A 15,014-nucleotide genomic window follows, 5' to 3' on the forward strand; every position below is an offset into this window, starting at 1 on the left:
ATCATTTTGTACGTGTGCCATGCTGCGGAGGCTTGTGAGGAGTAATTTAAGCAGATAAAGTTCTGGGAAGCCAGCACGCAGCTGACTGAAATGGAATCTGGAGTACGGGAGTGTTGCTGAGCAGCGGTGTGGAGATGGAGTTACTCATGACTCAGAGTGGTGTTACTTTTCTGCAGCGCCAGCTGGCCCGCCGTGCATCGGGTAGGCCTTAGGTTACATTGTTAGACTGCAATCACTGCTTGAGGTTGCTGGTTTTGTTCAGATATATTTTTCAGGGTACGCTGCATCTTTTGGTCTTGAAATAGCTCAAATGAAGCACTTGGCTGGCAGAAACTCAAAATGCTCAAAAATGTAGTTTGTTTTTCCTACTGGCATGGTTTAGTCTCCTCTTGATCATTAAACAAGCACAAACTTTGTTTCTACATGCTTATCATTGACTGATGCATACTGTCCAGTAATTATCTGTCATAAAGATGTCATGCAAGTTTCGTTTAGCATTTAAACAAGTACAGGCTTCAGCTAATCAGACTTTTACAGATAAAGTTTATAAAGTCTTTTGACGCATTCTTAAAAAAAAAAAAAAAAGCAATAATCTGGGTTACAGTGAGGCACTTACAATGCAAATGAATGAGACCCATCTGAATACAGTAAAAAAAAAACTCAGTTATGATATTATAGCCACAATGTGATATGATTTCAGTGAGAAATTTTGCTTAATAATCTTTTAAATCTAAAGTTATATTCATTTTTTCATTGCCATGACAACATATCGCCTAACATTCTACAACTGTAACAATTTGAGACTTTACAGTTATATATAAAAAAACAAGAACAGAAGAATTAAGAATTAAGAAATGACACAAATCATATTTCTTGTCAGTGCCTCATTTTTATTTATTTATTTATATATATATTTTTTTTTCAATCAACATTTTATGCTGGCACAAATGCTGTCAGTGTTTAACTTGTTTGGAGCCCAGAATATTTCTTGTTAACTCAAAGTTTAGATGGTAATAGTAGAATCATAAGAAGCATAACAAATTAGTTGGTAAAACAAAATGGAGAGCAAGCAGATAAAGAAAAGGAATGTGAGAACATACAAATGTGGAAGTTAAAAAAGAAAAATATTTATGAAATGAATTAAGTACATACCAAGCTAACAGCGAATATTCTCATAACTTTGGTTAATATTCTGACAAAGTTCTTAGATGTTCTTCTGGTAACATTAATAGAACATTTGTTCAAAGTTTTGGTATTTCATATTTTTGAAAATCAAAAGGGGTCATGAACTGCATTTTTTAATTATTTGATAATGTTTCCAGAGGTGCACTAAAAATGTTAGTATGATTTTTACATCAAAAGCCCCCTGATTCGTATGCTTTGACTGTTCCAATATGGCGGAAGACTTATGTATAGCAGCCCATAGAAACAGCTGCATCTCACGGACGCTCCAGTGGGCGGAGTCAAAGACATGATGATGTAGCAGTAGGCCTTGATCTGATTCTGCAGAGGCAGGTTTTCATTTAAGATGGTAAAACCAGTTATTTTGGAATAATCAACTATGAAAAATATAAATTTATTTGAATAGCCCCAATTAGATCTACATGACTGTAAGAGAGTGAGAGTGTGTGAATGTGGGTGTGTATCGTTGTGTGTCTATGTGTGTGTGTGAGGTCACGTACCCTCCTGTTACTTTTTCACTCATACTTGGTCATCATCTCAGGTTCTTCCTTATTGTGGACGTCCCATTTAGTCTGAGAAGTGTCTCTTTGACTGTGTATTTTGCTTTGATATGGACTAGCAACTGAAAATGGACATATAGTAGATTATTGCATCGGAAAGAAAAGTAGGTGCATGAAAGCAGTGCTAACATTATTACTATTTAATTTGTACAGTCATTACTAATGGTTAATGTTTTATGAAGCGTATAACCATGTCCAATTTTATTGCTCTTTATTGTGATATGTTGTTTGTATGCTATTCTTGCATTTAAAGCTGTCTGACTATGAAGTATTGTGTATACAAAAACAGCATGACTTGTGCGGTCCCATTTAAAGTGCCCCTATTATAGATTTTTGAAAATTACCTTTCATGCAGTGTGTAACACAGCTCTTAGTGATTGAAAACATCCTGAAAAGTTTTAAATCTGAAAGTGCACCATGTATAAAGTTGTTTCTCAAAAGAAAGAGTCGACTCTGAATATTAAAACGAGTTGTTTTTAAAACGAATCTCAAGCCGTTTCATGTTAATGTCAACATGAAAACATTTTTAGACATTTTTAAAAATGTTATTACTGTACTTACTTTGTTTCAGAATGTTAAGAGAACATTCTAAAGTAGCTTCCCTATAATGATTGCAAAATGATAAAACAGAACACTCCCTTAATGTTTTCTCCAATGTGTGCATAACCAAATAAGAGGTTTAAAAATGGATGTTTCGAATGTTCAGAGAACATTCAGGAATTATGTTTTCATAACTTAATGAGAACATTAGTAAAATTTTCTTGAAACACATGTTTGTTATCTGGGTATTGGGTGTTTGTCTTAAAAGGGTTTATGTTTCAATCATAGTCGCTCAGACATTCCCATGAATATCATTGTGAAATGAATTAATTACCTGCTCCTATTGTCTTCTTCACTGGGTTTCTCAAGCTCTTTGCAGAATGAGTGAAAGAAGCCATCAAGTTGCCTAATTAGAGGGTATAGCCAGTTGCCTCAAAGGGCTCACACCCAACTATGTGACTGTATCACCATCTGAGGGAAGGCTGCCTCTGAAGAATGGCCCATCTGTTAAAGTCTGTGGCCTGAGGGTCTGGCTGAAAGAAGAAGCTTTGAAAAGGCATGGATCGATGGCTTCATCTCAGAATGGCAGAGAGCCACGTATACCCCGCACGACACTATCCCACCTTCATATGAGCGAAGGTTAATGCTGGGCCATATGTCACCGTGACGGGTCACAGTGCTGACTGATGTCCAAATGGATTATGGTTGTGCACATTCTGTTGTGGTAGCTCAGAGAAGTTTATCATTTCAGAATTGATAATAAATGCTTTTTACACAATTTGCAGGGCTATAGGCTTGTAAATCGAGTCTTTTTATTATGTTAAATTATGCTTCTATTCATGTCCAAGCATGGTGCGATATGCTTTGTAACACATTCTCCTGCATCATTTAATATTACATTATGCGCCGCTGAGTTAAATATGGATTTGCTTGCAACATCATAACTTTACTTTTTGATAAATGAAGCTTTCCATCATATGCAGTTTTACTATATTTTATATCTGCTGGCTCTGCAACACAGGGAACTCTCTTAATATGGCCTGAACAATATATATGCTGTAGAAAAAAAATGCTCTTTGATTTAAACTGGAAGCAGATGCGAGTCAACACCTTCCTGTATAAGGTGAAGTAGATGTATTAAATGGAAGTAAGTTGGCACCATTTTTGCTGAGTGACATAAAAGGCAATAAATGCCAAACCTTAACTTAAAAACACAATGCCTCCAGTATGTAAGCCAATCATCATACATGAAACTTAACTAATGCAACAGCTACCCCCTATCTTTCAGAAAGAGTTCCAAATTAGCACTGAATCTAACAGTCCTTGTTAATAACTTTAGCCTGCTTGGATGGGTTGATCTCACCAATTAGCAGAAGACAGGAGATTAATGGAGCCAGGTCGCGTACTCAATTACGAGAAATGCATTTGTGAAGCAAACTACCAGTGACTCTAATCTGAGGAATTCTGACTCCCTCCCGAGGTCAGTAATTGGTCTGTTTTTTCTTTTTTTTTCTTTCTCTCTCTTTTCTATCTGCCCCTCCAGCAGGCCTGGACATGCACTGAAGCTCTTTGAAATGCATCCTCCTTCAGGCTAGCCAAAAACATGCTTTCTCAGAAACCAAATGCTCTTTCTCACCCTCAGAATCATTTGGGAATTTGAAGATCTGCACAGTACAAGCTGAATCTCGGTTTGTGTTGCTATACGCTTAATGGCTGTTATTGCTCTTGCATTTTCTGCTCAAAGTCTCTGCAAAAAGAATAAACAATTATGTGAGTATAAATACTCACCTCATTACAAATTGCATTCATTAGTTCTGATTCTAGTTATTATAGATATTTAGAATACTGGCATATTTATAATCTAAACTGAATGTCTGGAGATTTTGAACACCACTTAATATGAGATCATACAGGTCCTTCTCAAAAAATTAGCATATTGTGATAAAGTTCATTATTTTCTGTAATGTACTGATAAACATTAGACTTTCATATATTTTAGATTCATTACAACACAACTGAAGTAGTTCAAGCCTTTTATTGTTTTAATATTGATGATTTTGGCATACAGCTCATGAAAACCCAAAATTCCTATCTCAAAAAATTAGCATATTTCATCCGACCAATAAAATAAAAGTGTTTTTAATACAAAAAAAAGTCAACCTTCAAATAATTATGTTCAGTTATGCACTCAATACTTGGTCGGGAATCCTTTTGCAGAAATGACTGCTTCAATGCGGCGTGGCATGGAGGCAATCAGCCTGTGGCACTGCTGAGGTGTTATGGAGGCCCAGGATGCTTCGATAGCGGCCTTAAGCTCATCCAGAGTGTTGGGTCTTGTGTTTCTCAACTTTCTCGTCACAATATCCCACAGATTCTCTATGGGGTTCAGGTCAGGAGAGTTGGCAGGCCAATTGAGCACAGTAATACCATGGTCAGTAAACCATTTACCAGTGGTTTTGGCACTGTGAGCAGGTGCCAGGTCGTGCTGAAAAATGAAATCTTCATCTCCATAAAGCTTTTCAGCAGATGGAAGCATGAAGTGCTCCAAAATCTCCTGATAGCTAGCTGCATTGACCCTGCCCTTGATAAAACACAGTGGACCAACACCAGCATCACTGACTGTGGGTACTTGACACTGGACTTCAGGCATTTTGGCATTTCCCTCTCCCCAGTCTTCCTCCAGACTCTGGCACCTTGATTTCCAAATGACATGCAAAATTTGCTTTCATCTGAAAAAAGTACTTTGGACCACTGAGCAACAGTCCAGTGCTGCTTCTCTGTAGCCCAGGTCAGGCGCTTCTGCCGCTGTTTCTGGTTCAAAAGTGGCTTGACCTGGGGAATGCGGCACCTGTAGCCCATTTCCTGCACACGCCTGTACACGGTGGCTCTGGATGTTTCTACTCCAGACTCAGTCCACTGCTTCCGCAGGTCCCCCAAGGTCTGGAATCGGTCCTTCTCCACAATCTTCCTCAGGGTCCGGTCACCTCTTCTCGTTGTGCTGCGTTTTCTGCCACACTTTTTCCTTCCCACAGACTTCCCACTGAGGTGCCTTGATACAGCACACTGGGAACAGCCTATTCGTTCAGAAATTTCTTTCTGTGTCTTACCCTCTTGCTTGAGGGTGTCAATGATGGCCTTCTGGACAGCAGTCAGGTCGGCAGTCTTACCCATGATTGCGGTTTTGAGTAAAGAACCAGGCTGGGAGTTTTTAAAAGCCTCAGGAATCTTTTGCAGGTGTTTAGAGTTAATTAGTTGATTCAGATGATTAGGTTAATAGCTCGTTTAGAGAACCTTTTCATGATATGCTAATTTTTTGAGATAGGAATTTTGGGTTTTCATGAGCTGTATGCCAAAATCATCAATATTAAAACAATAAAAGGCTTGAACTACTTCAGTTGTGTTGTAATGAATCTAAAATATATGAAAGTCTAATGTTTATGAGTACATTACAGAAAATAATGAACTTTATCACAATATGCTAATTTTTTGAGAAGGACCTGTAGTTTTTTTTTGATCATGGCAGATCAGAGTCATTCTGATATTGCCTTTCCACTTCAATTAAGGTTGCCATTGACATCAGAAATAGCTGGGATGCTAAGCAGTTTCAACCCCATAGGAACAAAAACAAAGACACCAAACCCATAAATGCCACAACATGACTTAACAAGCGAAACAAGAACCTTGAGAATGCAGTTTAGCTGAAGGGTAGAACTGAGGAAATGTATATCTACTAAATATGTTGATCAGTGATTTGTTTTGTCAGAGCCACACTTACCTACACACACTTAATAGTTAATTAGTCACAAATTAGATGCAGCCTTTGTTGAGTCCTGTATTGCATGTATTTATCACTCAGTTTTGCAATAATGTGAGCTTTTTGACTGACATTCATGTTAAAGGGGACATTTTTTGGTATGTGTGTTTCAGTTTGCTTTTGCATTTATACAGGAAACATACAGGATAGTAATGGCGATTTTCCCGACAGCTGCATTGAAAGCTAGAACAATCCAGAATGAGTTTTCTGCGACTTGTGGGAGCCATGCTGCGCTCACAATTTTTCCCAACAACCCCCTCCGTCACCGCCACCAATTACTAATCCCCTCAAAGTTCCCAGCCAAAGCAGAGGGAAGAAGGGGAGGAGACAGTGAGAACGTTAAAGCTGCTATGTTAACCAGCTTACTGCAATTAAAATGTATTTAAGGCTTACAAGGAATCCTTTCACTATTGAATAAATCAGGGCTGATATGACATGGTTCAGGTGGAAGTGGTGATTTCAGCGCAGCTCCTGTCTCCCTGTAATTACCCAGTTCCACCTTCAGTGCTCTGGGCTGCAGCACAGTAGTGATGGGTCGTTCTTGAACGATTCGTTCATTTTGAACGAATCTTTAATGTGACTCGGGAAGAACGAGTCGTCTCGGGGAGTGATTCGTTCAGTCGCGCATGCGCATTGCACAGCATTCTCGGGTTTGAGTCGTTCGTTCATCACGTGACAGCCCCATACGCTTAACCAATGCAGCCTGAGCCGGAAAGAGAATTGATTAGGTCGTCTATGGCTGTGTCCAAATTCAGGGTCTGCATCCTTCGGAGTACTCATTTGAAGGATGTTACGTCACAGCGCCGCGACGATGGCTGTCCAAATTCGTAGGATCCTTCAAATGCGGCCCACAAATACGTCCTCCTTTTCCCCGAATTGGAAGGATGGGTGTGGTGGATCCTTTCCCGTCCTACCTATCCCATAATTCTTTTCGGCAGAGCGTAATGGCGGACGAAGCGAGCGGTAGCGGAGTGGGAGAGGAGTTTCTCTGACAAAACAAGCTAAAGTTTATGCTTCGGCTCAATGAATTTGTAGGAGAAATTATGATGAACGAACGACTCAAACCCGAGACTCGATATGGGCTGTGTCCAAATTCAGGGTCTGCATCCTCCTTAGGATCCTTCCTACCCGGTTGAAGGAGGAGGGATCCTCCGACGTCCGCAAAACCCGGAAGTCGGTGTTTGTGAATTTGGACAGCCTACCCTTCTTTCAGTTCCCTCCCTTACCCGTTGCTCGTATCCTGTCGCCTAGCAACCGTGACAGCGCCAAGCAAGAAGCGGGAAAATGGACCAACAAAGAGTTATTCTCCTCATTTTAATTCTTTTGGAAGAAATAAAGCAATTAAATAAATTAAATACTTTCTTTGCTCGTTGTCGGAGAGTTTTTTATATCAGACTACAAGACAGTCACATCCAGGTAAGCCATTATAGCCTATTTTTATTTGTTTTTAAGTATTCTACTAATTTCTCCTACAAATTCATTGAGCCGAAGCATAAACTTTAGCTTGTTTTGTCAGAGAAACTCCTCTCCCACTCCGCTACCGCTCGCTTCGTCCGCCATTACGCTCTGCCGAAAAGAATTATGGGATAGGTAGGACGGGAAAGGATCCACCACACCCATCCTTCCAATTCGGGGAAAAGGAGGACGTATTTGTGGGCCGCATTTGAAGGATCCTACGAATTTGGACAGCCTTCGTCGCGGCGCTGTGACGTAACATCCTTCAAATGAGTACTCCGAAGGATGCAGACCCTGAATTTGGACACAGCCATAGACGACCTAATCAATTCTCTTTCCGGCTCAGGCTGCATTGGTTAAGCGTATGGGGCTGTCACGTGATGAACGAACGACTCAAACCCGAGACTCGATATAGACGAACTAATCAATTCTCTTTCTGGCTCAGGCTGCATTGGTTAAGCGTATGGGGCTGTCACGTGATGAACGAACGACTCAAACCCGAACACTTGTCAGATAAGAGGTGGTGCGCTAATCATAGACTAAAGACCCAGGTAAACAATTAAGTAATATTTTCTGTTTCTTATAGCATAGTTTTGTATTGTTTGTAGTGTGATAAACGTTTGCATAAAGTCGTGACGTATTGTCAAGTATGGTGACCCATACTCGAAATTGGTGCTCTGCGTTTAACCCATCCAAGTGCACACACACAGCAGTGAGTAGTGAACAAATCCACACACACACACACACACACACACACCGTGAACACACACCCGGAGCAGTGGGCAGCCATGCTGCAGCGCCCGGGGAGCAATTGGGGGTTCGGTGCCTTGCTCAAGGGCACCTCAGTCGTGGTATTGAGGGTGGAGAGAGCGCTGGACATTCCCTCCCCCCACCTACAATTCCTGCCGGCCGGGGGCTCGAACTCGCAACCTTTCGATTACGAGTCCGACTCTCTAACCATTAGGCCACGACTTCCCCCGTAAGTAGTAGATGTGTTTGGAAAGTAACACGTAACATTTGAATTATATTTTGCTAAAATGAACGAAATGACTCGAAAAAAGATTCGTTCATTTTGCTGAACGAGACTCAAAGGTCCGAGACGGTAAAATGATCCGAACTTCCCATCACTACAGCACAGAGGAACGCCCCTCTCTTGAGCGAGCGTTAGACACTTCAACCTGTAGCCTTTGCTGTGCTTATAATCATGTCGTTAAAAGAAATGTCAGTACACACCAGTGGTTCCATTTGAAGAGGGCAGGTGAAGTTTTCAGCAGATACCTCACTCTCTTATCTGGCAAGACGCCACTGCAAAGTTGTTTAGGGGTGCTAATTAGTTTGTTAGTATGTTTAATTGGAGGTACGTTTCCATATTATTATCAATATATATATATATATATTTTTTGGCATTTTTATTCCAAGTTTACTTTATGGTATTAGGGAAATTAAGTAATTCAATATATTGTGAAAACAATAGGATTGCCCTTCAAAACAAATTGTAAAACGCAGTGCTTTATATTTTTCCCCCTTTTTATAAGTTATTTTCAAATTCATTCTGCCAACACAAACTAGTTCTAAAACATGCTGTAATATTATTTCAAATGTGTCCATTGCACAAATGTTAAAGTAAGACATATTGGACAAGCTCACAGTCTGTGATTTTTTTTATTAGCCACTTTGGTGAAGGTAATGGAGTTGCACTACTAGAAATATGTTCTAATTCCATGGCTTCATCCAGCAAAACAAAGGTACTCTTTCTCTCCATACACCCACCTATGCTCCCCACCACTGTGACTACACAGGTCTGTCTGAAGACTTGACAGCCTATATATTAAACTGTCAAAACTCAACCGTTTGTGACAAGCTCTGGTATGAGTCACTGCTCTTCACAGCTGTGAGAAAATAACAACTCTTTCCTTCTTGCGCCATCCATATAACCTCTGGACAGAGAAGATGAAGTCATATTCATGGACCAAATTTGTCAATTTAGCAATTCAGCTTAGAGTCCTGCCTCATTTTGTCATTAACGTCCATCATGTTTCCAGATGTGACATCTTAATTTGTCCATCAATCTAAGACTGCTGAGTTTGGTGATGGTTTTACTCAATTAAAGTCAACCCAGAGACTTTATACAGTTTGTTTTTATATATAATAAATATTCTAAAAGTTTTAGGAAGAACTGTTTTCTATTGTAATGAAATATGACTTGACTTTTTATACAAATTGTTTTATCCCATCATTTATAAAAATATATTTATAAGAATATTTATTCTATTTTATATTTATATATTGTTTATTCTCAACAAAAGTGAATATTTGATATTTACTTTAATCTGTCACCATTGGGGTTTATTACCAATTATTACCAGCTCTATTATTATTTTATTATTGTTCTATTTCAGCATTTTGATAGCCTCACCTGTAAATAAAATTAATACAGTATAGTTTATGTAATCTGAGTCTAGTTTAACTAACACATTACCCAAGAGACTTTTCTTAAACTTTAGTTTAGGTGTGTAAAAGTGAAGCTTAACATAATCATTACCACAAAACAAATAAGATTATGGTTGCAAATGCTTGGCCTATTATATCTCTCAGCAACAGGCCTGTCCAAGGACTGTAACAGTGCAGAGAGACAACTTCTGTTAAGATTGGCAAATCACCTAAATAAACCACGATGACAAGACTAAGAGCTGCACAAACAAAGGATTAGGTGAAAGATGAAAGGAAAGGGAAACGGTTAGTCATTTATCTTGAATGAAATGTGTGCTACTGTGTGCAGTCAAGGGATGGAGTGACAAAAGGGTCGTACATTTTGTGGCTACCATGTGATTGTATGCCATGTTGATAATCATTATGCAGTCGATTTTGCTCACACACTCCTTTTTTTTTTTTTTTTTGGTGAATGTTAATGGCATTGCAGGTAGGCCAGTCTATAGTTATTGAGTAAATTGATATAGTATAGTATAGTATAGTTGTATTTTTTTTATTTTTGATATTATGCTCTGAAGATGTCTAGAATGTGTATTCTCGTTATCCCTGGGAGACAGAAAGAAAAGTTGATCCATTATAGAGATTTTACGATTTTTGTTTATATTAACTAAGATAACTCTTTTGCGATGTGTTTAATGGGAATGAGATTGGGAGACCAGGTTAAATAGAAATTTTGATATGGACAGACACATAAATTCATCTCACAGTAATATTAGTTCCCTATCGATACTTCACTCGTACTGCGTCGCTAGACACTATGGGGAAAACTCTTTTTTCTCCGAGGACTGAAGACTTTTTTAATCACGCAGTGTGGCTGCATGGCCATTGGTTCGTGCAGTGATATAAAAACGAACCAATGGCTCATCAGCGGTGCCATCTGGCTATATAAGCCAGCACTTCGCCATAGGAAATCAGATCAAATCTCCTTCAGCAACGATTTCTTCTCTTCGCTGATCTCAGGACTCCAGACGCTCGCCGTTGACACGCCTCGCTGCGGATTTGAAGCTGCCTTTTCTTCTGCGCCTCTTCGCTGTTCCAGCCCGCTCCACCGAGCCGCTTCAGAGATCAACGCAGAGGCCAGCTCGTTCTCTGCTGCCATCTGGCGAGCCTAAAAGAGCTATTTCTATCTAAAAGAGCTTGCGGCATTGTTCCCAATACCGCGCCGTCATTGCGCGTCGTGCAGAATCTCTCTGCACGATGGTGACGGCCACTCAGAGTGCGTTTCCTGCTTGGGTAAACCTCACGCAGAAGCCGCTCTGACCGAGATGGAATGTTCACGTTGCGTGAACATGAGTCTCGTCACTCTGCGCGCTCGGAAGCTGCTCCTCGCGCCCTCCCGTTTTCTTCCTCCCAGGGACCTGTGGGGAAAAAACGCTGGGCGAGTGAGCTCATCGGCGAGTGAGCTCACGTCGGCTCAGACCCCGCGTGCCTCGCCCCCGCCAAGCAGAGAGGATTCTCCCGTCCTCTCTGAGCACGCGGATCAACGTCCCTCGGCTGGTGCGAGTGATGTGGTCTCGTTCGGTGCTGTCGAGGACGAGCTATCAGATGACAGCATGTCTCTAATAGCATCAGACGCGGAGGAGATGTCGGCCTCTATTGTTGACCCCACCTCTTCATCGTCTGCCGAGCCCAGCGACTTGAGGCTAGGGATGGATGCCGAACTTTTCCGCATCTTCTCTAAGGCAGTCGACGAGCTGGGTTTGGAATGGTCTATGCAGGAGGAGCCCACTCGTAGTCGTCTGGATGAATGATTCCTGCCGGGGTGCCGTTCGGCCCTCGTCAGCAAGCCTCTCCGTTTTTCCGGAGGTCCATGACGAACTGACGAAGTCGTGGTGCGCTCCGTACTCGGCTCGCCTTCACTCTATCTCTTCTGCAATCTCCTCAGTGGACGGCCCCGAAGAGAAGGGCTACGAGAGGATGCCCCCTCTTGATGAGGCAGTGGCTGCGCACCTTTGCCTGCCCTCCGCTATTGGATGGAAAGCAAAGGTCGCTCACCCCTCCAAGCCCTGCAGGACAACTTCTGCCCTCGCTGGACGAGCTTATTCCTCCACCGGGCAGGCCGCCTCAGCACTTCGTTCCATGGCTGTGCTCCAGGTCTTTCAGGCCAAACTCCTCCAGACCATGGATGAGTCAGGACCTGATGCTGCGGCTTTCAGAGAGCTGCGCAGCCCCACCAACCTGGCTCTGAGGGCCACCAAAGCCACAGCACAGGCCATTGGGAGGTCAATGGCCAACCTAGTGGTGTTGGAGCGCCTCTTATGGCTAAACCTCACCGAAATCAAGGAGGCTGACAAGGTCCCTCTCCTTGACTCCCTGGTTTCCCCTACGGGGCTCTTTGGACCTGCCGTCGAGGGATTTGCAGAGCGATTCACCGCGGCTCAGAAGTCGTCCCAGGCCTCGTGCGACACTTCTTGCCAAAGCGGTCCAGCTCTGCAACGGCCGCTAGTCGCCCCAAGCCTGCTCTAGCGCAGCAGCCAGCTAAACCTGCACCGTCGCCCGCTCAGCCTGCTCAGAAGCCTGAGTTTCGACAGCGCTCCCGCTCTGCCGAGCGCTACCCATTTCTGAAGTGCCAAGGACCCCGGCCCAAGCTGACTTTGGACCCTGCGCCCCCGGCATCGTCCTGATCCGCTGGAAAGGAAGAGGAGGGGGCAAAGTCTCGCAAATGCCGGACCAACCCCGAAACGCCCTCTGTTGTGCCTTCAAGCACCCCGTTTGGTTCCGGGTGCCAAGGACGGTTTGTTTGTCACAAGAACTGTTGTGAATCACGGGCCCTTTCCACAAGCACCCTTACACACAGCCGCTGTTATAGTGAGAAAAATCAAAACATTTTCAACAAGAGAGCAAATTTCCTCTTCCAGTTACCAAGTGTGTTGAGTCCCCACAAGGCGACTCACCACCCGAACTAATCCAACCCCTTGCCACATGGGCCGAGGCTGGCGGGCCATCCCCGGAGTGTCTCATTGGGTTCTGGGGATTATAGAACGAGGTTATACACTTCAATTCGCTCGAAGACCCCCGTGGTTCAGCGGCATGGTCTCCACTTCAGTGCTGAGCAGAGGTAAAGAATTTGCTGGCAAAAGGAGCTATAGAGATAGTTCCTCCAGCTCAGAGCGAGTCAGGCTTCTACAGCCATTATTTCCTTGTCCCCAAAAAGGATGGCGGCCTCCGGCCCATCCTCGATCTCAGACGTCTGAACTGTGCCCTCATGAAACGGCCATTCAGAATGACTACACTGAAGCAGATCCTCTCACAAATTTGCCCAGAGGACTGGTTCTTTTCACTGGATCTGAAAGACGCTTACTTTCACATCCAGATAGCCCCCCGTCACAGACGATTCTTGAGATTCACCTTCGAGGGAGTGGCTTTTCAATACACGGTCCTGCCCTTTGGACTGGCTCTGGCTCCCCACACTTTTACGAAGTGCATAGACGCGGCTCTCTCCCCTCTGAGACAGGTGGGAGTCCGTGTCCTGAATTACCTCGACGACTGGCTTATTCTAGCACAGTCGAAGGCCGAGCTAATAGCCCACAGGTCCCTCCTCTTCAGTCACTTGGAGCGCCTGGGACTCAGGATCAATTTGGCCAAGAGTTCCCTGTCCCCCAGCCAACGAGCTTCGTTCCTGGGGACAGTTTTCGACTCAGCCTACATGAGGGCGAAAGTCACGCCAGATCGTGCTCTGGCTATACTACAGCTCGCGGTTCCTTCAGAATTGGAGCCTCCTACCCACTCAAAGCGTTTCAAAGGATGCTGGGCCTCATGGCCAGTTCTTCGGTTGGGCCTTCTCAAAATGAGACCCCTTCAGTACTGGCTGAAACCTCTAATTCCGCCCCATGCATGGCGTCATGGACGCATTCGCATCAGAGTGGACCAGGCCTGCGTGTCAGACCTGGCCCCCTGGAAGGACCTACGGTGGTTCGAACAGGGCGTGACAATGGGTTTGGTTTACAGAATAAAGGTTGTTACGACAGATGCCTCCAACACAGGTTGGGGGGCTCTGTGCAATTGCAGACCAACACTCGTCTCCTGGACGAACACAGAAGGCCAGCTACACATCAACTGCCTCGAAATGACGGCAGTATGTCGAGCTCTTCAGGTCTTCCTGCCAGTCCTGAAGGGACACCTCCACGTGCTAGTCCGTTCAGACAGCATGACAGTGGTGTCATACATAAATCGCCAAGGTGGGCTCACCTCGAAACGCCTTTTAAAGATGGTAGAGCGCCTCTTGATATAGGCACGTCTCAACCTGCGTTCATTGAGAGCAGCTCATGTGCCCAGCATACTGAACCAAGGAGCATATACGCTCTCTCGGAACAACGTCCCCTCAGAGGAGTGGATGCTCCACCCACAGATGGTTCAGAAAATCTGGCAGATCTTTGGCAGGGCAGAGGTCGACCTCTTCGCCTCCAAAGACAACTCTCACTGCCAAACTTACTTTTCAAAGAGCGAGGACGCGTTGGCCCACGAATGGCCCAACCTCCTACTGTATGCTTTTCCCCCTGATCGCTCTGATTCCCCAAGTAATCAGGCGAATCAGGGAAAACAAGCACAGAGTGCTTCTGGTGGCCCCACTCTGGAAGAACCATTATTGGATCTCAGAGCTATCTCAGCTGCTAAAAGCGGCTCTGTAGCCCATTCCTCTGAGACGGAACCTCCTCTCTCAGGCGAACAAAACGATCTGGCACCCCCAGCCTGGGCTGTGGGCCCTGCATCTATGGGCTCTCGATTGGAATCAATAGATCTCCCCGAGAATGTCCTAAATACCATCTCGCAGGCTAGAGCCCCGTCTACGAAACGCCTCTACGCCCTTAAGTGGTCGGTTTTCTCCGCCTGGTGTGAAGCCTACGGCGAGGAACCAACAACATTTGACATATCAGTGATATTGTCCTATTTACAAGAGCTGTTGGATAAGGGCCGCTCCCCTTCCACGCTCAGAGTTTATGTGGCAGCTATAGCAGCTTCTCACGTTCCTATAG

Source organism: Barbus barbus (assembly GCF_936440315.1).
Source record: "Barbus barbus genome assembly, chromosome: 5".
NCBI classification, from domain to species: Eukaryota; Metazoa; Chordata; class Actinopteri; order Cypriniformes; family Cyprinidae; genus Barbus; species Barbus barbus.